Source organism: Perna viridis, chromosome 11, assembly GCF_037379345.1.
Source record: "Perna viridis isolate PV_CMFRI_1.1 ecotype Kerala chromosome 11, ASM3737934v1, whole genome shotgun sequence".
In the NCBI taxonomy this organism is placed as follows: Eukaryota; Metazoa; Mollusca; class Bivalvia; order Mytilida; family Mytilidae; genus Perna; species Perna viridis.
In genome coordinates this window covers 37,256,766-37,280,659 of record NC_142455.1, presented here as the reverse complement: position 1 = coordinate 37,280,659, position 23,894 = coordinate 37,256,766, and the positions used below count along the sequence as shown (strand labels likewise).

General features: G+C 32.7%; 1 long non-coding RNA gene across 1 annotated transcript; it reads right to left on the bottom strand.

Moving 5' to 3' along the window:
- Positions 1–142: 142 nt before the first annotated feature.
- Positions 143–12,082, bottom strand: LOC148603960 (uncharacterized). The gene is made up of 3 exons (XR_015916663.1): positions 11,950–12,082; positions 11,670–11,724; positions 143–489 (listed from the first exon to the last, which is right to left on the bottom strand). It is a non-coding gene; the product is annotated as an uncharacterized LOC148603960 (long non-coding RNA).
- Between the last annotated feature and the right edge of the window lie 11,812 nt (positions 12,083–23,894).

Below are 23,894 nucleotides of genomic sequence, written 5' to 3'. Positions count from 1 at the left end.
ATGTTAGCCAAAATAATTGCATCTATACCTTTGTTGACAAACGGTAGTGAAAGAAATGATCGTTTTTCTTCATCCTGACTTTTCACACAAACTGGTTCAAAGAGTCTATGGAAACCAATATCCAAAATGATGGCAACAAGTCTTTATAATGATGAGGTGGGGTCAGAAATAGGAGTGTCAAGACTTGTTTTGTAAATTGAGTGTAGTAGAGTTAGAGGTATAGAATAAAGTTTGGTTCTAATGTGATAAAGTCCAAGAGGTTTTTGTATGAAAGGAAGGAGACCATCTACGGAGACATCATGTAACTTAGGTGACGTATAGTGGCGATGGCCATGACTCCTTTCCCGTCTTGGATTTTTGTCAAACAAATTCATCATATTCATGCTATTGTTATATTGGCTTGAAAGGTTTCCTATACTTTTGATGTTGTCATTGCATTCGTAAGGTATTGCAGTACCTAGTCTGCGAATCCAGTACTCCTCTCTTTCCCTACAATTAGAGATAGAATGTGGTGTGGTGATTTTATTGATCTTCACTTGAGAATGACTCTTTGGCAGTAACAATGACACAAGGTTAATTTTGTAAGCAATTCATTCAAGCCAAAAGAATCACTGTCTTTCTAGGATTGAACTGAGGCTTTTTACATTTATTTTTTATGGCAATATATTTTAAAAACATTTCCAATGGAAGCCTCAAATTAACTCATGTATCATTCGGAAAATAGTTGGGTTACGGGGAAATGATGTTTTTCATTATTATAATAAGTTCTTCAGAGTCTTGCGGAAGGAAAATCAACAACCATGACAAAAAGTGGTAGATGTAATATACAAGAAGGCTCTGTATACAAAGTCTTCCAAAGACCCTTCAAAACAGGGTAACCCATCCATATCCAAGAAAAATCAGCCCTTCCTTGGTACCTCAAGACATGGCAATGCTTTGTCTACAACACATATGGAAGTTGTGTAAAAAAACAAACCAAACAAACAAACAAAGAAACTACAATTACGTCCATGCATGCAGGCTGTATAGAGGACTACGTCATGCATCAAAAGGCAGCAGAGTTCCTGGATTAGAGAACAAGGACAAAGATTGACAACTCCTTCGCAAGTATTGATTTGCAAGAATATGCTGTATTGAAAACAAGATTAGGAATTGGGAATTGTGGGTGATCAAGAATAGCAAACAAACATCACTCAGCCATAACTAACTCAGACATTGTTTATGGAAAATAGCTAAAGAATCTTTGAAACAGAGAATTATTAAACCCCGTTACCCAATTTAGTGTTCCTGGACAATTTCGGCTTATTCGTGACCTCTCCTTTTCAAAACACATTTCAGTACACTCCTGAATTCTCAGAGAGAATTTACAGTTAAATATGACAGTGTTTATGTAGTTTATTGTAAAACATCATGGCCTCCTTGTTAAACTCGAATAATGTTATATAAAAGATGTTTTTCGCATTATCCCAGTAAATCCCTCTATAAATCATTTACTTTGTCTCACATAGAAGAGTAATAAAGGGAACCAAGATTGTAGTAACTAAAATCATACATACAAAGTAACAAAAGTAAATGAGCAACTCGGACTCCACTAAAAACTGGGAGCATGGACCAGTTGCACCGGTAGGGTAAGCGTCCTCTGGTTTTCTAAAAACACCCGCCGAGTTGCTCATAAAAAGTCAAGTCCAGGTTAGATAAACGAGGAAATGAAAACTATCATCCGTTGAAAAAATCAGTTTTCATGGTGCAGATGGATACACCATCACGATGCGCGAGTTCGTGATGACGACCATAAAACTTCTGTAGTGATGACGTCAATCTTGTAGCAACATAACAGTGTTCCCGAGGCCTACTTATTTAAGTTCTAGCGCGATACAAAAAGTCTGCGTAGTTTAGGCAAGCTCTGGCATAACGTATGAGTTGTGATATGAACACTCCATACGCAAGTGCAGGTGAAATATAGAATAATTAGAAAAAAAAAAAATTAAGATAAAAGACAAATAGGAAAATGACAACTGTTTCGTAGGATGGTTGAAGCCTATATTGATAAAATCTATATCTGAACAATAGATAGGATTTAGAATTTGCTTTAACATGTTATGGAGGAGTAATCAAGGGAACCAAGGAAAATGCATTAATGTAAACACACCGTGCTTAAATCAATATCACGAATCTGGTAATTAGTCTGACAATGACATTAAATATATCGAAGCACCTCCCTACATCAAAGCAAAACAAAAGGAAAAAGAAGAAAACACCATGGCAAATGTCTAGACATGTTGTTTTCAATTTTGTTTGTATACGTCCTTAAATAGATCCATTTACAATGTAGTTGTAAAACGTTGAGCTACTAGCAAATATTTCATCTACAAAAAAATGCAGGTGTGAGAGCATCGATTTAGTTAACCTAATACATTTTTCCTCAGTCAAGTTGAAGAGTAATCAAGGGAACCAAGATTTTCGCGGAAATCAAACTAATGTAATCCAGGGACAAAGACCAGACATGGAGGACAGACAAACACAACAAAAAATATAAAGGAACTAAAATAACACATACAAAGTAACAAAAGTAACTGAGCAACTGAAAAAGTTGACCGATATATCTGTTTTTTCTTCTGTTGCCCGAACAATGCTGCACATAAAGGTTAGAGTGCGTATAAAAAACAAGTCCGGGGTAGACGTAATAAGAAAGAAAATATATTACACGTTGAACAAATCATTTCTCTTGGTGCAGATGGGTTCCACGAGTTAATGAAGACGACTATAAGACTTGTGCAAATTAGAAACCGTTGAAAGCTGCAAGACGTTTTGGCGTTTTGGAAAAAAATAAAGTAAGCAAGATATGCAATTATGATAATGTTCTAGAGTTGTATGATATCCATCAACATATGATAGGTCTACAAAATACCGTATTATTTAATTCAAATTATCATTCAGTAAAAATAAAATGTGTGACGTTTGACCTTCAAATAAAACTTTTGCGGAATCTAATTTGCCTGTTCAACGGACAAATGAAGTAAATTGTATGAATATTGTGTTTTAGATGATACACTGAGCACATACGAAATATCGTATACGGTAAATATGATATGCTTTATGACAATACATGTACATGTATATGTACAAGCAAAAACATGATTCGACTGGGAGTCGTCCGTTATTTCCTGCACGAGAAATTAGTTTGATTAATCCGATATCTTCCTGTAGATATGCCATATGATGGGATCCGTTTTCTGAAAAGTTCGACAAAAATGTCCTAATTACCAAGGACTTTGTTTATATTTTTAACTTAACTTTTTTGAAAGTTGAAATTTTTGTCGAGATATGTTCATTACAGCGGCTAGAAATTGTAACACATTTCCCCTGTACACTCATGCTATAGACATGACATATGTTAGGATATGTTTCCTGGTTATCTTGGACTTTTTTCTCTTATGTCTAGATTGAAAGAGTGTATATTACCAGTGATAATCCTGTTTAAACTTAACCATGTCTGGACGCAGACTGGTATTGTCCGAAGAGCAAATTCGTTGTGTCTGCATTGGCTAGAAAACCAAATGTTGTGGTTCTTCTTTTATAGGGGTTATGCAGTGATTTTACAGCTGAAATATTATATGAAAGTTTACTTAATTTCTATTAAGTGGTGTAGGAGGAGTAAAATTAAGATATTAGAACTCTTTTGCGTAACAGAAGGATGGACACCTCTATCATCACAAACCCCCACTAAAATTAGGGTTAGAATGATTGAGTTTATTTGTTTCTGCTATACATACATGTAGAAGAAATGGAGGGTACTTGTTCTTTTTTCAGAGTTGAAATCCTCAGCGTTACTAATATCGTTCGTTTGATTAGTTAACACTGCATTTCGAAGGATTGTTGAGGATTTTTGTGGTTTATATAAATAAAGTCAAATTATATCCTCGAAGCTACGTTGTCTTAGCTTTATGATAAACGAAATGGTGCAACGGATATAAGAGAAGTGTTATGTTTTAAACTTTATTGTTATAGTGATATTTAATTAGACAGAAGGTTTTGTTGGAAATTTAGATTTATAAAATATGTAAACTTATATATGAATTATCACTACCTCTATCAGTTTATGAACGAGAGGAACCGATGGCGATATTCTCGAAAGTTCGAGGCATATTTGTGCTAGCAACAGTATGTGACTGTAAATGGCTGTGTTTAGATTTTCAAGTGTATACATGAAATGACTTAACAATGACAACCCACACGCCAACTAAAAAAGACTTTAGATACCGCCATATTCTTTGTTTCTGTCACGCCCTTGATTAAAGACTCCGAGAAAAAAAAATGATTTTAAAAAGTTTGTATCAAGTGAAAAATCAAACATTAAACAAACGAATAAAACAAACAAAATACAAATGGTCTTTGATAACATTCCCTGTGCTTTGAATTTCATACTCGAAACAGCATCTACACTGCAATTCAAAAGAGTTCAAAATAAAGGTTTGATAGATGTTTAACTATTTTTAGCCATGACGACCTCCTTGAAGTTTGCATTTTTCATTTTCTACTAGAGTATATTTGTATGTATTCTGAATATTTATATCGTCTTGGGAGGCTAATTTTTATTTTGCTTGTCGCCACTAGGGCCACAAACGCCAGATTAGAAACGCCTCGGCGAAAATTATGATTATCTAAACTAATTTGTGGGATGTATACTACACGTGTAGTTTATCTAAACTAATTTATGGGATGTATACTACACGTGTAGTATTAATTTAAAATAGGCCTATGTAAGTGCAGGGTGGGTGATGCATTGATGGAAAGTGGGTTACAAAACAGAAAATAGTAAAAATACTTATTTGCCTTGATATGATCGAGCTATTTTCTCCATGAGCGGGATGCTGACATTCAATGACAAAATGACAAAACTGATGGGAAGTTATCCGTAAGTAATGAAAAGTGGTCATAAATATTACTTAACAAAAGAAAATACTAATTTTGGGCAAGGAATTTTAGCCAGAAATTGGAAGATTATTCATATACTGTAAAGTTCATGCTAACCTTATTTCAGTTCTCTGATTTCTTACGTTGTGACCTCACTGGTTGTCTGAGCAGTATCAAAATTGGAATTCGAAAAAAAATCCTGAAAAAAACGCCGCCATATTGGCTTCCTCAGCAGCCACCTGTGATTAGATATGTCCTTACCTATGCGCTTCCTGCTATCCTACTGACTCCAAGCTGATGTGAGTAGCTGCTGAGAAAAGTGAGAAATAAATGTTACCGACACATGGACACAAGAAAATGATACAATAACAAAGCAGTATTCTCCTGTCTTTCGAAGAGGGAGTATGAATATGCCAACTTATATTTAAAATTGTACAAATGAACGGATTTTCAATTTAAAGTAATAACAAGCAGCTTATTGAAATACTCCTTTGCTAATTATAAAGTAATGTACTACATTTATTACACAATCATAAAATACGCTAATCTCATTGTATAATCGGCTATACGTGTGATGTTTTTGTTTAAGTCAATGAAACACAACTTCGAACTATTTAAATAGGTCATGGCTTCAATTAAGTGGACTTTCCTTGATCAGTGTATATATAAATTATTAAAGATATAAAATAACAGAAGCATATGGTATGTTTCATTTTTTTTATGTTTCATGAGCGATGAGCGTGTAAATAAAAGCATCGATTGGAGGCACATTTTGTACACGAAGCACTTGCACGCTTCATTGAAAATGTTTTACGCTTTTACACGCCGATGAACCATGAAACGTTTGATTCTTAGCACATTTTAACCAAATTAAACGCATTTTTATATAATGAATTGTTCGTGTCTTATTGGGTTCTTGGTAACTCATTACATTGTATGTGATAGAAACATATTATCATTTTATATGACTAAATTTTGTGATTTAATTGGCAGTCTTTCTAAAGCAAGACATGAAGTGATTCGTGCATGTCAAAAACTCAACAAATTTAGTATTATTTCTTGTTCAGGAACAGGTACCGATCACATAACCAGCCTTAGTTCTTCATTTTGTCGTTGCGCTTTTGAGATAAAAAAATGTTTTATTTCATTTTATTATTGTTTTTTTTTTATTTCATTTATTTATTTATTTATTTATTTATTTATTTATTGTAATTCATTTTTATTTTGAAAAGGGAAACATGTAAGACAAACGCAATACACAAACTTGTACAGCAAGAAAGAAATTCAGTTGATGAAATGAAAATCATCATAATTATGAATTATATACAACAGAATTTAAACGTCGTGTATTCAACGTTATATCGACTTAGTCTATTACCGCATCCAAAGGCATCCGTTTTGTAATAATTTTCTCTTTTTGTGTAGGGGATAGGTAACAAGTAGAATATTTATCAATGTTTTAAGTATTCTATTCCACCATTAACACACGGATTAACATTTTTACATCTGCACTTAAATATGTAATACTTCAAAAACAGTAGCACATGGTTAACCACATTTTTTTAAAGGATGTTCCTCATCTACCCAAAAAATATATTTTTTTTGCATTGAAAAGTATTTAAATACCTAGCTCATCAAACCAATTATTTAAAGAAAGCTAACAGTTTTGAACCACATTACACTCCCAAAAAAATATGAACAAGTTTCTCTTTTTTCTGTGAATAAAAAGTACAGAGCTCAGTCACTTTAAAGTTACATTTATATAAATGGAAGAATGCCATGAAGTGATTTGAACTGGAAATGGTGTAAAAAGGACTTTTTTGTGGCTAAAAAGGCCATAGAATAAAATTATGACAATCGTCTAATTCAGAATGCAATTCATTTTCCATTTTTTTGTTGGGAATCAATTTTATCTCTCTTAATATATCTTATAAATATATCTACATATTTTGGAAATTTGTCTTGATGAAATCTATCACTTTATCTGCAATGTTTGGTAATTTATTAAATTACCAATTGATGTTACCCATCTGTCTGGTATGGCACCGATAATTCCATAATATTCTCAAAAGTTAACATTTACATTGTATTCCCTTTTAAATTCACCATAAGAATAAAAACTATCAAACTATTCAGATTAGATATCATATCATTTATGAAAAATATACCATTCTCTGAGAACTTAAGTTTAATGTACAGTTTTTCCCCCATATACAAAAATAGGTTAAGCCAAAGGATTTTTTTAGAATGGAATCAACATCCATATCATTTCGATCTTTTGTGCCTTTCAAAATAGAAAAAAAATTGATAATTACATCTCTCAAAAAAGAATTTGTTTTTTTTTTTGTGCCACAAGATACAGACCCTCAGAGCTGACATACAATATCTTATCACCACCCCATCTGTGTTTATAATCTATCAAGATAATTTTCCAAGGGGAGGATTTTTTTAGGATTTAATTGTTAATAAATCCAACTTAACTGAAGGCTGTAACAAAATGATACAATATCTGGAATTTTAAGACTCCCTTCCTAAAAATCATTAATAATGACAGATCACTTTATCTTGTCTCAGTTTTCATTCATAAGAAAATTAAAGAAAATATTTTGAATCTCCCTTAGGTTGGTACTGGGGGATTTTTAAGCACTGTTAACACCTGAACTAATATAAGAAGAGCTAAGGTCTTAATAACAGTTATCGTTCCGATATATGTCAGTTTTCTGTAGGTCCATGTGTTAGGTAGATACTTGATGCTCTGAATTTATCATAAAAATTGCAAATGGTTTTGTCAACCTTTGCTAATTCAAACCATATGCCCAGTAATTTCAACCTTCCCGCGTGATTCCATTTTAAATCTTTGTGAGGAAGAATTTCCTCTCCACATCCCTTTCTTGAACCAATCCATATTGCTTCTCTCTTGTCAATATTAACTCCCAAACCAGCACACTCTGAGAATTTGTCAAAGAGATATAAGGAATTTTCTAATGACATTTCACTGTGATCCAGAATTAAAGAAGAGTCTTCCGCATTTTGACTTAGTAAGAACTCAGAGTCCTCTACCATGACACGGGACACATTTTGGTCATTTTAATCGCTGCACTCAGCAACTCTAAATAATAAACAGGTAAGGTGACAGCTGGTCACCCTGGCGCACACGCCTTTTAAAGTAAACAATGCTGACAGGTGTCCATTATTCAGAAATGTACTAGAAATGTCTAAATAGCATGTGTTGATCCACTTAATGAAGGTCGGACCAAAACCATAGAAGTCCAAAGTCTCTTCCATAAAGGACCGTTCAACAGTATCAAAGGCCGTCTCAAAATCCATCAGCAGCAATAACCCAGGAATGTCATCCTCGTACATGAAGTTGGCATTCTACAAAAGTTATCGTTCTTGCTTTGGTTTCGTATGACTGATTATAGAGTGAGCCAAATGTATAATGTTTTGTAAAACGTGCATATCTGAATGCAGAAATGATTACGTTGTGTAAAAGTATAGCATATGTAGACTGAAAAAAAAACATGGTTTGTTTTTGTATGTTTTTTTTTTTTTTTTTTTTTTTTGTTTGTTTTTTTTTTTTTTACACCATGCATCACTTTACCATTACGAGTGTTTAAATTGTATGTGAACTGGTACTTACATCGTAAATTGAACTAAAGCGATATTAAAATTATCATGTGAAATACTTTTTTTTACTGCATTCGTTTTAAACTTAGCATTTATGTGTGGATATGGATATTTATGTAGTAAACTTATTTGAATATTTAAGGTATAGCCCTCCGGATAATATAACGCATCATTGAAAAATATTAGCATAAAAAAATATCGACGAAAGGAATGTCGAAGCGTCAGCAGTGCGATACGTAAAAATCCAAAAATATAGCCTGAACGTGAACACATAAAACAGAGAAGATCTACATTCACAATGTAGCAACCGAATAAAAAAGATTACATCTAACAACTGACAATAATGGAAACAAGACGTAATACAAAACAAAAAAAAAACTGAAGCACTAGCAATAAGAACTCCCATAAAAAGGGGTATCCAGAATGATGTGTATGTCCTGCACCGCCAACAGCAACCACAAAGTTGCTGGTGAGAATAATCCGGTACTAATCAAGCAACAATAATGCAGTTCCGCGACACATGACAAATGCTTAATTGAATAAACATATTAGTTTGTCAAGCATAAGTTATTATATTAAGGATCACGCCAAAATAACGTATATGTCAGAAATGCTGCTCCCATCATTTAAAAAAAAATAATTTCACCTGAAACATCTTCTATATACCAGCTCATGAAGTATAATTTAACCCTTACTATGCAAAGGGACGATTTATCGGCTTTGGGGATTTGTTTTGTTTTTCATAAGGTGACAATGCTAACTGCACCTATGACATTACGTCGGCAATGGGCAAAATTAGAGGGAATCGAGCGGGGGATTCTTGTAAACTGAAGAAATGCTCTATATTAAATGGCATGCACTATATATCCAGTAGTTTCTTGATCATTATACAAAACCTGATTCAAAACTTGTGACATCATGCATAAATAGGTGGGTATTGTATTATTACTGACATAGCACACTAAAGTACAAACAAGTGCCTTTTCAATTTAAAAGAGTAATCAAGGGAACCAATGTTACAGCGGTAATCAAAGGAATGTTATCCAGAAACAAAGACCAGATTTTGAAAACAGACATACACAACAAAGAACATAAAATAGCTTAACTCATACAAACAAATTTACAAACGCAAATGAGCAATTCGGACTCCACTAAAAACTGGGAGCATGGACCAGGAACACCGGTAAGGTAAACGTCCTCTGCTTTTTTCTAGAAACACTCGGTGGGTTGCTCATAAGAGAGTCAACTTCGTGGTAGACGAAAGAGGAAAGGAAAACTATGACACGTTTGAAGTTATGAGATGGCGTATAATATCTGTTGGACAGCATTATCGCATACATAACTAAGGGTGTATACCTCAATGCTGGGTCATTGGATCTATTATTTACTTTCGGTGCTGCATTATTATTTTCATCATGTAATCAAATTTCTTGGCACATCTATAAATGCATGTATACGAGAATGTTATATTGAATATTTTACCAGCAGTTGTGTTTTGATCCGCGCCTGAATACATTACTTAACGCGTTACATGTTTAGGAAATTTAATCTGCATGGATATGTAAATTCGTAATTTTATTTTACAATAAAGTATTAGTATTCAAAAGGAAATTAGTGTGTTAAAATTAAGCGTATTTTTTTTTTATTTAGATACTCGTATGCAGACCCTTAGCATCCAGAAATATCGCGGTTTGAAAACAAGAATTTTATTTTGAATTATTTTAGGACAAACATGGTAAAATATACAGCTGGGAATTTAGACTTACAAACGTGTACATGTCGTACAGGAAAGTGGCTACAGTAAACTCTGTAGAGAAAATAGTGTAACAAAAAGCGTTGTCAAATCAAATAACAAAATATATAATAGTTTTTATTTTGAACACGTCATTGAAGATTCATTTGATTTTAGGGAGAGCTGGCTAGTTGCGCGTTAACTTTGTCGTACTTCAAATTATAAGTTTGTGTTTTTTGTACATGCAGGAACAGATAAAATACCATAATTAAATTCCAGTCTTATTGTTGAAATTTGCATGTATTATGAATAATACTCAAGACACACTTTTATATTCAATACTTTATTTCAAATCTCAAGATATGATGTGGGGCGATTGCCTTACCATTGGACGTTTAAAAAAGTGATATAACAAGTAAACGGACTGTAAGCGGCATATTAGAATTTGCATAAGGTTATTGAAATGGACAAAATATCCCGTGTTTCATTAAAATATGCTTTATTCTATACACCATAACCAATTAACTACAATGTACTTTTAAATATGACACAAAACTTTGAAGTTTAAATAAATTATGTGTGTATAGAACACACTCAACTCTGTACGCATTCAGGGAACCAAGGTTATAGCGGTAATCAAAAAAATGTAATCCACGGACAAAGAAAAGACACGGAAAACAGACACACACAACAAAGAACATACAGTAACTAAAGTCATACATACAAAGTAACAAAAGTAAATGAGCAACTCGGTCTCCACTAAAAAGTGGGAGCATGAACCAGGTGCACCGGTAGGGTAAGCGTCCTCTGCTTTTCTAGAAACACTCGCCGAGTTGCTCATAAAAAAGTCAAGTTCGGGGTAGACAAACGAGGAAAGGTAAACTATAACCCATTGAATAAAACAGTTGTCATGGTGCTGATGGATACATCATAACAATCCACGAGTTCATGATGACGACAATAAAACTTCTGTGGTGATGACTTCAATCTTGTAGCAACATACTCCTCTTCCAGAAGCCTATTTGTTAGAGTTCTAGCGCGATACAAAAAGTCTGCTTGGTTTAGGCAAGTTCTGGCATAACGTATGAGTTGTGATATGAACACTCGATAAGGAGGAGCCAAAGGGATGTTGCCACAGATGAAAGGAAAGTTGACAATTCTCAATGAAAAGTCATCACGTTTGTCGTAAGGTTTGGTCAATAGTTTTCCTTTACCATCGATTTCTACGAGTAGGTCAAGATATGAGGCTGACTTAAAAGTGTCTGAAAAATACGTCTTGAATATTAGTTATCATGAACATCGAAACTGAATATTGTATACTTTGTATCCACCTTAGTATCCAGAATGTTTATATCAAACTGAAATTCTTATCTTACAACTTAATTAAAGTACTTACCATCTTAATAAAGGTGTTGCTTTAACTGTCCTGTCTCTCCTGGATACAGCTACTACTATAAAGAATGTCATAACCCCTTTCATATTTCAAAATAATGACAATGCATATTCTCCTTGAAAACCATTATTTTTTACCTTTCTGTACGTGTAATTGTAAAAGGAAATAGTGAAGTAATTGAATGTACATATAGCTCTCAAATGCATAATTATCAAATGACACGATATATGCGAACAAAAAATATTGGTTTCCAGTTTTAGCGAAAGAAAATGTATTTATTTACCACTATCATCAAGTTCTGTTGTTAGTTAGATCATAAGAGTCGTCTATCATGTTCACATCTGAGTTGTTACCTACAATAAAATTTTCTATGGACAAGGCAGAGCATTAAATGATTAGACAATCTGCAACAGAAAGACAAAAATAATCATTTGAACAATGTAATAGAAAGTCATATATATCTAGAACATATGAGATTATAGAATCATATTGAAGTGGGACAAACTAATTTGAGGGTGTTTAGACACACCGTCTGGTCATTATATAGTATGTTCTTGTATTAGGTGCATACTTGGCGCAAACCGATAAAACAGATATATGATTTATATATATGTTTTTTTTTTAAATATATACACATATTTCCACATAACATGCAATTACAATTTAAGACTAATTTAAAAAAAAAAACTCTTCACTAAGTGAAATGTATTAGATAAAAATGTGATTTACCAGTTATCGAAATCTAAAAATGATGAAAACTGTATTTACTATTGTAGAGGATTGCCTTTAAACGTCATCGGATAGACGTCCTTTCATGTCCCAGTCCATAATACCACTACACAGTCAAGTATTATTAAACATCTTCCGGACTATTTAGTAATCACAGAAGATAAACAATTGTATGCCAACCTCTCGAGTTTTACTATTGGTAAATGCACCGATACCATCCCTAGACACTGTCTTTCTAAACCTACTTTCCATCGGATTAATAATACCACTAATGATTGTGTCCTAGATATCTATTTCGATAACCATGGCTCAATCAAACAGAATTGTGATTTTAGATTCATTCAAGAGAAAATTAAACCCAATATCTTACAAATTGATAATAACAAAAGTTGGCCGACTCTTAATGATTTGTTGTCACTTGTAGCTTTTGTCTTGGGCTTTCTAAACACAACGCTACGGTTTACCTCATTTACAAATTCCATATTATCGCTGCGGCATTAACATTTCATAAACCGTTACGCGCAGAGGATTCTTTTATCTTCACTTTCCCTACCACCGATGCACCATGAATAAATCAATGGGCTCAAACAATCCGCTATAATATTAAATGGGATTACATACTGTTCGCAGGTTCCTTTTTGATACTATTAGGAATCTGCATTTTAAGTGAATATAATATCAAAATGACTGCCTCCCAGACCATGATTTGTTTCGAAATTATAGATGGAAATGTGCACCTCCTGCTCCAAACACTGGTTTCTCCTTCAATTACCTCTAATGTGCACCTCCTGCTCCAAACACTGGTTTCTCCTTCAATTACCTCTAATGTGCACCTCATGCTCTAAACAAAGGTTTCTCCTTGAATTACATCTAATGTGAACCCCTTGCTCAAAACACTGGTTCCTCCTTCAATTACCTCTAATGTGTGTCTATATACATATATAAGAATACATTTGTAAACAACCATTCAAATATAATTTAATGACACATCATTTTTTTTGTAATTAACTTTAAAACACTGTGGTCCATAGAGTAATTGTTCCCGATTTCTTCAATGCATTCAGGCAAAATTAAAATGACGTTTTCTCTGTCTTTGTAGCTTCTTTTTTTAAGTTCAAGCATGGTAAAAAATTCGTTTATTTCATCTCTGTACTCTGTTTTAAGTTCTTCCCAGGTTTCTGAACTCAAAACACTTCTCCAAAATTCCTCATGGCCGCTTCTTGCTTTTATTCACCAATAAATGTGACACAAGAAAAGTTTTGACTGACCAAATGTTTGTTTTACCAAACATGATATGTTTGCATAGCTTCAACACAAACACACACACACACACACACACATCCACAGACCAGCAACTCATCAATCATATACGAAATAATACAAATTCTCTGTATGGACATAGGGGGTCAGACATACATAGTCTCAGAATTGGATGATTTTTGTAGACATTGACTATTATCACCATGCAGCAACTTAGAAGACTTTGTATATAAAAAAAGTCATGACGGTTGCCATCGCAACCGACCGTGGTGATTTTGGACCAAAATGCAAGAATTTTCCATCAATTGTTATGAATTATACATTATTGATATAATAGTCGCATTACAAACACGATCAAAGCAATATTTTATCATTACAAATCGATATATAGAAATACTTTTTGACAACTCATTTATTTATACCATGACGGTAATGTAACCCCCCACCCCCTTTTTCAAATTTTCAAGAAGGAAGAAGTCCTATTTTTAGTGTTTTTTTTTTTTTTTTAAAGCTAACAAATGCACCGATATTAGTAAATGTTTTAATCATTATCCCTACCAAAATCAATAAAAATTCAGTTAGGTAAAAAGTTTTTTTTTTCTATTCTTACCAAACCCTAAGAAAACCCCAAAGAGGTAATTATTTTTCAAAAATTGGTCATGTATAAGGATTACTTTTGTCAACAGTTTACACATTTGAACTGTTATAACATGTCACCCTCTCCCAGAAAAAATGGCTTCACGCACAGCAGCCATGATGTATTGCAAGGAGTTAGTAGCACATCTGAGTTCTTTTGGATGAGTCTCGATGAGAAAAAGATTTTTCATTTACTGTGGCTAGAAGTGAGTTCAGGCTTCCCAATTCTCCTCTAATACACTTGATCCTTGATTGGTAATAAAAGTATCGGTCTCCGTACTTGTTGTTGAATAGACTTGAGGAAAATTGCTACTTATACCCTTTAAAAAATGACAAATTAATTAATACCCCAGAACAGGCCATCAAAACTAATGGGATGTTTCTGTAGGTCACAGTTAATTTATCTAGCTTTAGAACCCTTCTACATATTTTTCTGTGACAAAATCTGGTTATATTTTGACTTTTACAAGTCTTGCAACTCAAGATAATATTGGTTTAGTTTTCAGAAATGTCAATCCTCATGTAACCAACATGATACTTCCCACTTAGCCAAAATATGTTAATGAACTAATTAAACTGTACTATAATTAAGGATATTCAAAATTTATGTATGTTTCATTACTTTTGTCAGTAAGGTCATTATGCCTTAAGCAATATTTTATTTAATGTATATATTTTATATAGCCTAGCTGGCCGAGTGGTCTAGGGCGCTGAACTTAGTGCAGGCGGTGTTGCCAAAGATGTCACAGCGGTATGAGTTCGAGTCCCGCGGAGGGAACGACAAAAATTTGCTTCGCAAATTTGACAGTTCTAACATCGTTGGGAATTTTTCAGACCCTTCTGTAAGTTTACGTTATCGGTGCACCTGGCCCATGCTCCCAGTTTTTAGTGGAGTCCGAGTTGCTAATTTGCTTTTGTTACTTTGTATGTATGATTTTAGTTACTCTATGTTCTTTGTTGTGAATGTCTGTTTTCCATGTCTGGTCTTTGTCCCTACATTCTTTTGATTACCCTATAACCTTGGTTCCCTTGATTACTCTCTCCCAGGATACATAACTTGTCTTAACCACAATTCTAACACTAGTTTTGCATTACACAAATGTTTTATTTAAAAGTCTGAAAATGAAATGAAATACCATTTACAATAAATATTCAAGTATGAAATATACAAATGAAATCTGATATCATTAATTTTATCAGTACATGTACTACCTCCCTTGACATACATTTTGTAACTTAAGCTCAGATATCATCATATCAAATAATTCTGTTCAGTTTGAGATCAGTTGATGTAAAGTGATTAAAAGATATTGTTAAAAAGTATGATTTTGTGTGAAACAAACTTTAAAAAAAAAATATGATAAACAATAGACCACAAAAAGTATATTTTTGCTATATACCTGAAGAAAACACTAGTAGTTCGCTGGTATAAATCCAAATTAGTAATCCATTCTACATGTATATGGTCTAACATTTTCATCAAGCATTAACATGGGACAAGACTGTTCAGAAAATCATCATTTCTCACATCGTTCTCCAGAACAATAATGTTATTAAATAAAATTAGCATTGTTACTACTTTAAAGGATATTACGTCCATCACACGAGCACTGTGACCTTTTCCTTAGTTTAACCATTTTAGTTCCTTTTCATGTATTTCCTTGTTCTGTCTATTCATAGTCACATTTTCTGATTGATAATACAAACTCATTGTAAATAATAACAATGACTTGTATTATGTCAATAGTTGTGCTTAATTCTCTAAAATTATACCTAATCTTCACCTTCTACATCAGTTTTTTTCACACTGCAGATTTTAAGAGTCTGAAAGTGAAATGTTTCAGATTTCTGTACCTAAATGATATCTGTAAGGTTATCAAGGTAAGCTCTGTACAGGTCTGGTTTAAATTGATCTGGAGTGACAGTTTTAGCTTTGAAACCACTTCTTATTGTTTTCAATGTACATTAGATATGTGTAGACCACTTTATGTTTGAAGTTGATCAATTTAAGTCATTGTCAGCATCATAAAATGAGTTTTTATATGTGTACCCCTATACATGGTCTAAAAGTGCATTGACCATGGCCGCATGTATAAAAACCCAATTTTTGGCCTTAAAGCAGCTGGAACTTGAGTAAACTGAACTGAATTGCATCAAATACACATAATATGATGCAACCAATGTAAAAAATCACAAAAATATTTCATTTTCAAAAAAAGATGTACATTTTAGAGGGGCCTTATTTCCTTCGACCATTGGACATGTGAGTCATGCAATGTACCACTGATACTAAATTTGCTATAACTTATAAATTTTTCAACTAATCATGATGAAACTTTGTACTTGAAGTCAAAAAAGGTTCATCTTGACATGAGTGCAGTTTTTATTCAAATTTAGCACATTTATTGATCTAATAAATTAGGTACGAGAACACAATTAATTCCCCTTGGTTTTCGTTGTATAGTTCCAACTTTGGTAGTAGGTACCTTCCACATTTTTTCATATTTTTACTGGAAACTTATTTGCTGAAGTTTTGCCTCGAATTGGTAGAAAATAGGTTAAATTTACATGGGATTTTTTTTCATTAATCAATTCTGACTAAAAGTTGTGATTTGGTTCAGTGGAAGAAGGTTAAAATTTAGGACTTTTAACTCAGTTCATTTGTCATGTTTACCCCATCTCCGAAGTATATGTATTAATTTCAGAAAATGATGGTAAAATTTTCTACAATTTATATATTAAATCCTGTTTGTACATATCTTTAGACCAGAGAAGTTTTATTCAGTTTGCGCAGATGGAATTTTTTTAATCTGCTCAAATGTGTATATTGAAATGCACTTGAAAATCAATTGCGGTCTCGTGCCTAATAAGGGGGTTGCCAGGTTATCAGAAATTATATTTGCTAGTATTTGCTGGGGGTAATTTGGTGTTTATTTTCAAGAATTCAGTAAATTTACATGAAATAATAAGATTTTGGCCCTTTATTCTCTATTTTCTGAAATTAAAATAAAAAAATATGGTTTCTCTGGGATTTTCCATTGAAATTGCACTTTTCCTACGGTGCTAGGTATGAAATATAGACCAGTGGGGAAAATATTGTACAGCTTTGAGTTTTTCTCCTCTAACTATACACTAGGAACATCAAATCAAGAAAAAACATACTTTATGAACAAGGTTTAGGCAGAAATCTGACAATTTAGTGTAATTTTTATGAACCCAGTCAATGAAATATGGCAAAATCAGGGGTTTTCACAGCCTTGTCTTAGGATCTATAAAATCACAGATATCTGTTTTATTGGTCTGAATCTTTTGTATTTGCTAGTAAATAATATAAATAATGTGAAAAAAAAACTAATATATTCATTCCATTGATATTCATGCATCTAATGTAAGTCACTACATGTATATACCTTGTGATGTCTAAAAAACACCTAATTTTAGAGTTCCGCATACACTATAAGGTTTCAAAAATGAAATTTTTTGTAGAAAAACTGGAAAAATACAGCTGACTGTCTGCTTATGTACCTGATAAACTTAGAACCCTACATTATCTTACATTTGTTTCAGATTTTTCATCATTCAAAACCCAAATAAAGGCTAACTTTTAATATCGGACACAATCGCACTTGAACAAGCTCTGTACAGGTCTGGTTTAAATTGATCTGGAGTGACAGTTTTAGCTTTGAAACCACTTCTTATTGTTTTCAATGTACATTAGATATGTGTAGACCACTTTATGTTTGAAGTTGATCAATTTAAGTCATTGTCAGCATCATAAAATGAATTTTTATATGTGTACCCCTACACATGGTCTAAAAGTGCATTGACCATGGCCGCATGTATAAAAACCCAATTTTTGGCCTTAAAGCAGCTGGAACTTGAGTAAACTGAACTTTATTGCATCAAATACACATAATATGATGCAACCAATGTAAAGAATCACAAAAATATTTCATTTAAAAAAAAGATGTACATTTTAGAGGGGCCTTATTTCCTTCGACCATTGGACATGCGAGTCATGCAATGTACCACTGATACTAAATTTGCTATAACTTATATATTTTTCAACTAATCATGATGAACCTTTGTACTTGAAGTCAAAAAAGGTTCATCTTGACATGAGTGCAGTTTTTATTCAAATTGAGCACATTTATTGATCTAATAAGGGGGTTGCCAGGGTATCAGAAATTGTATTTGCTAGTATTTGCTGGGAGTAATTTGGTGTTTATTTTCAAGAATTCAGTAAATTTACATGAAATAATAAGATTTTGGCCCTTTATTCTCTATTTTCTGAAATTAAAATAAAAAAAATATGGTTTCTATGGGATTTTCCATTGAAATTGCACTTTTGCTAAGGTGCTAGGTATGAAATATAGACCAGTGGGGAAAATATTGTACAGCTTTGAGTTTTTCTCCTCTAACTATACACTAGGAACATCAAATCAAGAAAAAACATACTTTATGAACAAGGTTTAGGCAGAAATCTGACAATTTAGTGTAATTTTTATCAACCCAGTCAATGAAATATGGCAAAATCAGGGGTTTTCACAGCCTTGTCTTAGGATCTATAAAATCACAGATATCTGTTTTATTGGTCTGAATCTTTTGTATTTGCTAGTAAATAATATAAATAATGTGAAAAAAAAAAACTAATATATTCATTCCATTGATATTCATGCATCTAATGTAAGTCACTACATGTATATACCTTTGTGATGTCTAAAAAACACCTAATTTTAGAGTTCCGCATACACTATAAGGTTTCAAAAATGAAATTTTTTGTAGAAAAACTGGAAAAATACAGCTGACTGTCTGCTTATGTACCTGATAAACTTAGAACTCTACATTATCTTACATTTGTTTCAGATTTTTCATCATTCAAAACCCAAATAAAGGCTAACTTTTAATATCGGACACAATCACACTTGAACAAGCTCTGTACAGGTCTGGTTTAAATTGATCTGGAGTGACAGTTTTAGCTTTGAAACCACTTCTTATTGTTTTCAATGTACATTAGATATGTGTAGACCACTTTATGTTTGAAGTTGATCAATTTAAGTCATTGTCAGCATCATAAAATGAATTTTTATATGTGTACCCCTATACATGGTCTAAAAGTGCATTGACCATGGCCGCATGTATAAAAACCCAATTTTTGGCCTTAAAGCAGCTGGAACTTGAGTAAACTGAACTGAATTGCATCAAATACACATAATATGATGCAGCCAATGTAAAAAATCACAAAAGTATTTCATTTTCAAAGAAAGATGTACATTTTAGAGGGGCCTTATTTCCTTCGACCATTGGACATGTGAGTCATGCAATGTACCACTGATACTAAATTTGCTATAACTTATAAATTTTTCAACTAATCATGATGAAACTTTGTACTTGAAGTCAAAAAAGGTTCATCTTGACATGAGTGCAGTTTTTATTCAAATTGAGCACATTTATTGATCTAATAAATTAGGTACGAGAACACAATTAATTCCCCTTGGTTTTCGTTGTATAGTTCCAACTTTGGTAGTAGGTACCTTCCACATTTTTTCATATTTTTACTGGAAACTTATTTGCTGAAGTTTTGCCTCTAATTGGTAGAAAATAGGTTAAATTTACATGGGATTTTTTTTCATTAATCAATTCTGACTAAAAGTTGTGATTTGGTTCAGTGGAAGAAGGTTAAAATTTAGGACTTTTAACTCAGTTCATTTGTCATGTTTACCCCATCTCCGAAGTATATGTATTAATTTCAGAAAATGATGGTAAAATTTTCTACAATTTATATATTAAATCCTGTTTGTACATATCTTTAGACCAGAGAAGTTTTATTCAGTTTGCGCAGGTGGAATTTTTTTAATCTGCTCAAATGTGTATATTGAAATGCACTTGAAAATCAATTGCGGTCTCGTGCCTAATAAGGGGGTTGCCAGGTTATCAGAAATTATATTTGCTAGTATTTGCTGGGGGTAATTTGGTGTTTATTTTCAAGAATTCAGTAAATTTACATGAAATAATAAGATTTTGGCCCTTTATTCTCTATTTTCTGAAATTAAAATAAAAAATATGGTTTCTATGGGATTTTCCATTGAAATTGCACTTTTCCTACGGTGCTAGGTATGAAATATAGACCAGTGGGGAAAATATTGTACAGCTTTGAGTTTTTCTCCTCTAACTATACACTAGGAACATCAAATCAAGAAAAAACATACTTTATGAACAAGGTTTAGGCAGAAATCTGACAATTTAGTGTAATTTTTATGAACCCAGTCAATGAAATATGGCAAAATCAGGGGTTTTCACAGCCTTGTCTTAGGATCTATAAAATCACAGATATCTGTTTTATTGGTCTGAATCTTTTGTATTTGCTAGTAAATAATATAAATAATGTGAAAAAAAACCTAATATATTCATTCCATTGATATTCATGCATCTAATGCAAGTCACTACATGTATATACCTTGTGATGTCTAAAAAACACCTAATTTTAGAGTTCCGCATACACTATAAGGTTTCAAAAATGAAATTTTTTGTAGAAAAACTGGAAAAATACAGCTGACTGTCTGCTTATGTACCTGATAAACTTAGAACCCTACATTATCTTACATTTGTTTCAGATTTTTCATCATTCAAAACCCAAATAAAGGCTAACTTTTAATATCGGACACCATCGCACTTGAACAAGCTCTGTACAGGTCTGGTTTAAATTGATCTGGAGTGACAGTTTTAGTTTGAAACCACTTCTTATTGTTTTCAATGTACATTAGATATGTGTAGACCACTTTATGTTTGAAGTTGATCAATTTAAGTCTTTGTCAGCATCATAAAATGAGTTTTTATATGTGTACCCCTATACATGGTCTAAAAGTGCATTGACCATGGCCGCATGTATAAAAACCCAATTTTTGGCCTTAAAGCAGCTGGAACTTGAGTAAACTGAACTTTATTGCATCAAATACACATAATATGATGCAACCAATGTAAAGAATCACACAAATATTTCATTTAAAGAAAAAGATGTACATTTTAGAGGGGCCTTATTTCCTTCGACCATTGGACATGCGACTGATGCAATGTACCACTGATACTAAATTTGCTATAACTTATACATTTTTCAACTAATCATGATGAACCTTTTTACTTGAAGTCAAAAAAGGTTCATCTTGACATGAGTGCAGTTTTTATTCAAATTGAGCACATTTATTGATCTAATAAGGGGGTTGCCAGGGTATCAGAAATTGTATTTGCTAGTATTTGCTGGGGGTAATTTGGTGTTTATTTTCAAGAATTCAGTAAATTTACATGAAATAATAAGATTTTGGCCCTTTATTCTCTATTTTCTGAAATTAAAATAAAAAAATATGGTTTCTGTGGGATTTTCCATTGAAATTGAACTTTTGCTAAGGTGCTAGGTATGAAATATAGACCAGTGGGGAAAATATTGTACAGCTTTGAGTTTTTCTCCTCTAACTATACACTAGGAACATCAAATCAAGAAAAAACATACTTTATGAACAAGGTTTAGGCAGAAATCTGACAATTTAGTGTAATTTTTATGAACCCAGTCAATGAAATATGGCAAAATCAGGGGTTTTCACAGCCTTGTCTTAGGATCTATAAAATCACAGATATGTGTTTTATTGGTCTGAATCTTTTGTATTTGCTAGTAAATAATATAAATAATGTGAAAAAAAAACCTAATATATTCATTCCATTGATATTCATGCATCTAATGTAAGTCACTACATGTATATACCTTGTGATGTCTAAAAAACACCTAATTTTAGAGTTCCGCATACACTATAAGGTTTCAAAAATGAAATTTTTTGTAGAAAAACTGGAAAAATACAGCTGACTGTCTGCTTATGTACCTGATAAACTTAGAACCCTACATTATCTTACATTTGTTTCAGATTTTTCATCATTCAAAACCCAAATAAAGGCTAACTTTTAATATCGGACACAATCGCACTTGAACAAGCTCTGTACAGGTCTGGTTTAAATTGATCTGGAGTGACAGTTTTAGCTTTGAAACCACTTCTTATTGTTTTCAATGTACATTAGATATGTGTAGACCACTTTATGTTTAAAGTTGATCAATTTAAGTCATTGTCAGCATCATAAAATGAGTTTTTATATGTGTACCCCTATACATGGTCTAAAAGTGCATTGACCATGGCCGCATGTATAAAAACCCAATTTTTGGCCTTAAAGCAGCTGGAACTTGAGTAAACTGAACTGTATTGCATCAAATACACATAATATGATGCAACCAATGTAAAAAATCACAAAAATATTTCATTTAAAAAAAAAGATGTACATTTTAGAGGGGCCTTATTTCCTTCGACCATTGGACATGCGAGTCATGCAATGTACTACTGATACTAAATTTGCTATAACTTATATATTTTTCAACTAATCATGATGGAACTTTGTACTTGAAGTCAAAAATGGTTCATCTTGACATGAGTGCAGTTTTTATTCATATTGAGCACATTTATTGAACTAATAAATTAGGTACGAGAACACAATTAATTCCCCTTGGTTTTCGTTGTATAGTTCCAACTTTGGTAGTAGGTACCTTCCACATTTTTTCATATTTTTACTGGAAACTTATTTGCTGAAGTTTTGCCTCTAATTAGTAGAAAATAGGTTAAAATTACAAGGGATTTTTTTTCATTAATCAATTCTGACTAAAAGTTGTGATTTGGTTCAGTGGAAGAAGGTTAAATTTTAGGACTTTTAACTCAGTTCATTTGTCATGTTTACCCCATCTCCGAATTATATGTATTAATTTCAGAAAATGACGGTAAAATTTTCTGCAATATATATATAAAATTCTGTTTGTACATATCTTTAGGCCAGAGAAGTTTTATTCAGTTTGCGCTGGTGGAATTTTTTTAATCTGCTCAAATGTGTATATTGAAATGCACTTGAAAATTAATTGCGGTCTCGTGCCTATTTAATAAGGGGGTTGCCAGGGTATGAGAAATTGTATTTGCTAGTATTTGCTGGGGGTAATTTGGTGTTTATTTTCAAGAATTCAGTAAATTTACATGAAATAATAAGATTTTGGTATCAGTTATTGTGTTTCCTGTGGATATATGCGAATTTATTCATTTACAAGTATATAAATCACACCGAACTTCACATTAAAATGATGTTCACACTTATCAACAACTTTACTAAACTTATTGTGTTTTAGATACAAACATATACGGACATACAGGACACACTCTGGCACACCATGAACCTTCCTGGCTTACTGGACTCCAAGACACGATCCGATTCAAAGAACTCGGTTGTTTTATTTTGTTTCATTTGGCAGGGAAAGACAGAATGCTACATTTCTGATAAGGGCAGTTCACCTCTTCAAGTAATAAAACAGTCGTTCCGATCGACGATTAAGATTTGATGTACTTTAAGCAACAAAATGTTAACATATTAATCGTAAGGGACGTATCATTTTTTGTCTGGGAGGGGGGCTGGTCAAGAAATAGGGCATATCACTGTTTTCTTTTGATGGAAAAGGAGAGTACAGGTTTTTATCTATCTCTATAGATGGTGATCATTTCTCAAAACTTTCCTAATTGCTGAGATGCTAAT